We start from the raw sequence: 3,538 nt of genomic DNA on the forward strand, positions 1-3,538 counted from the left end.
GAAGCCCTACAAGTGATATCTATAAGTGGTATCCACAAGTGGCATCATTCCAACAATCAAGTGATGTCCATAAAAATATAAGATTCAAGCCTCAACCATCTACCCCAAATGTAAACCTTTGCATCAATGAGAAGCACACCTTTTATGGAAATTGATGTCAAAAGAAGAGAGATTGTACAAAGATATGAAAGCTTTGGGAAAGATTGTGAGACAAAGAAGTAGACGTTGGACATAGATATGGACAAAGGGGGAGCAACATCGAAGAATGTGAAAGGATCAAAATTCTTGAACAAGAGAAGCACACAAGTAGGGGAAGCAAGCTCATGAACTTTGGTTGATTGCATTTGATATGTGCATATTCTTGTGCTCGCTTGAATTGCATAAGCTTTTAAATTCAATATGCATGCTTGTGTGGTGTATGCTAGTTGAATAATTTGATTGATGGAATAAAAACTAGCATGCATAGGATGATAGCTAGACACTTGGTATGCTTTTCAAGTAATGCTAGTATCTTACTTTTAATGTTGATCTCACGAGGTATCTAGTGATTTTATTTCCAAGTGATATCTAGCTAACCATGGTGCTAAGGATGAACTTAAAGGTGCAACTCCGATTGGTATCACGCTTCAAATGTTTATTCTATACACCTTAGCATCATTTGGTAGTAATTATTCTCCCACAAATTCCAAATCTATGCATATGTTAGAGCTTCAAACCAAACACTCTAGCACATATGTAGGGAGAGCTAATACTATCATTTTGGGTTTGTGATACTTGTCCAAAATTATTTACATATGGTAAAATTATTTAGGCAAGCAACATGAATCCAAAAGAGCTTAATTTCCATATCTTTATAGAGTTGTTCATCAATTACCAAAAAGAAGGAGATTGAAAGGTACTCTGTGTGGTTTTGGTAATTGAGTGATAGCCTAGGTGAACTAATTGTGTTTATAGTGAAATACATAGGTGATTAGTCCACATGTATATGTGTGTGAGCAACATATGTCCATGAAGATGAAAATGGCTCGGAGATGTTGCAAAGCTCACATATATGATGATGAAGGAGCTTATTGCTACATGAGATATGACATTGAGTCATGTGATCAAGGTAGAGAAGATCAAGACAAGACTTAGCTTGATGGATCGGTTGCAAGCGTAAAGGGCAAGTTGGAGGCTTTGTAGCGATAGAACCACGTGGCGGTGAAGCTTGAGCAAGACTTGGTGCACCGATGAATGAAGGCAACTAGTGAAAAGCAAGTGAAGTCAAGATCGATGAATCAATATGATTACATGATGATATAAAGTGGATCATATCATTATTGATCGTGTTGGTGCATGTGTTGCATCGACATTGGAGAAGATGGAATGGAATGCGCAAGGCAAAGGTATAACCTAGGGCATTTTATTTCACCGATCATAGTTGTGTAGAGAAGTTTATGACCGAGTTTAGGATAGATGGCCGTACTATCAAGAGAGGCAAACTTATTTACATATCGGCCATCTAGTGCCACTCGAGTGATCTAACTTTGTATCATCGCTAGAATCGAGTGGCATGGCAAGTTGAGTGGCTAATCCTTTGAAAAATGTTTATGAAAAGCTAATACACATACACATAGTGGTGTAGACTTGGTGGTGTTGGCACATTTACAAAGAAGAAGAAGTCGAAGTTGATGTGGATCAACTCGGTGAAGAAACGAAAGCGAAAGGTGATACACATTGTGTTTAGCACTTGGGAGCAAGGGTTCAAAACTTCACCGGCGGAGTGTACAGAAAAGATAGGATTTCACAGAGTGCATCAGACGCTATAGTGACCGGATGCTAGGGTCCTACGTTTAAAAGTGGCAACAGTGAAGGCATAGACATTGGTCTTCGATCGGACGCTAGGTGGGTGCATCCGGTCTCGCTGACGTGGCAACACAGAGAAGAGGAGAAGGACCAGACGCTGATGCTGTGTCCAATCGTGACCGACCAGACACGTCCGATCATAGTTGAGCATCTCTAGAACCTTACTAGAAGTGACCGGACACTAGGGTCCTACGTTTGGTGATGCTCAAACTAACGTGTCCAGTCATACACTGTGATGCGTCCGGTCGCAACTTAACCATTGAGATCGAGCGCTCAGTATTTGAAGCCAGAGATGACGTGGCAGCCATCCGTTGACTAGACGCTGGCAGGGTGTGTCCGGTCGATCTGATCGGAGCATCCGGTCACCCTAAAATCTATCCAGTGAAAGGGTAACAACTCTATCTATACATGGGGTTATAAATAGGAGCCTTGGTCGGCCTTTGACGGGTAGCTTGGTAGAGCTAAGCACACTAGAGCCTTGGTGGCTTATGTGGTAGTGCTTGGGAGTCCTCTAACTCACTCTAGCTTGATAGTGATTATTCGATTGAGTGAGTAAGCGATTCTAGTGTGATTGCATCATGAGGTTGCATCAAGTGGCACTAGATGATCGAGTTACAGGCCGGTGGTGCTTGTTACTCTTGGAGGTTGCCACCTCCTAGACGGCTTAGTGGTGGTCTCCATTGAAACCCACAAGAAGATTGTGCGGTGCTCTGGAGAAGAACTTTGTGAGGGGCATTATGCTCGCCCTGTGGGAGCCACGAAGAGTAACTCTAGTTGAGCGTGTCATTGCGCTACCCTCACTTTCGAAGTAGGTTCTTGCGGTGCCCGATGTGCGGGCTTGGTAGGTGATGTCAATTAGCCACTGAATCACCAAGTAAGCGGTCGACACAACAGGACGTAGCGTGTTGGCAAGCACGTGAACCTCGGGAGAAAATCACCGTGTCAACATTGTTCTTCCAGTTGGTTTGCATCCTCGTTACACAAGCTTGTAATTACTTTCATATACATTGTGCTTATGTAGTTGCTCTTATAATTAGTTAGCTTGCGTAGCTTGCTAATTATCTTCTTACTTGTGTAAGGTAAGTAATTTGTGCTCTATAATTTGGCTTGTGTAGCCTTATTATTGAGCATTGCTAGTGAGCTTAGGTGGCTTTGTGCATTTGCTTACTAGTATGTGTAGGAGCTCCCTCATTGCTTAAAGTACTAGTGATATAGGCTTGTGTGATCTTGCTTCTAGAATTGATTAGGTGAGCTCTAGATAGCCTGGCACCTTTGTTACTTAATTAGGATCTTTGCAAGGTGCTAGAGAACATAGATAGATGGGTATAGTCTTGGCTAGACCGAATATTTTAATTCCATATTTATTTTGGTTAACTGGTATGATTAATTTTAGTAACAACTATTCACCCCCTCTAGTCACCATCTCGACCCTACACCTACGCCGGCGGACGCGCTCCGGTCCTACGGCCACGCCTTGACCCTACGTCGGTGGACACGCCTAGACCCCGCGCCGATGGACGCACGTTGACCTACGCCGGTGGCTGTGCCGTGACCCTGCACCTCGGTAGCCATGCCCCAGCCTTGTGTCCTCGGTGGCTGTGCCCGCCCGACCGGCCACACGCCACGCGTGCCCCTGCGACTAAGCCTGTTGAAGCGTTTTGGGGCAAATCTGCCAGGACCTAGGTTGGGGTCC

This window comes from Miscanthus floridulus, chromosome 8, assembly GCF_019320115.1.
Source record: "Miscanthus floridulus cultivar M001 chromosome 8, ASM1932011v1, whole genome shotgun sequence".
Classification (NCBI taxonomy): domain Eukaryota; kingdom Viridiplantae; phylum Streptophyta; class Magnoliopsida; order Poales; family Poaceae; genus Miscanthus; species Miscanthus floridulus.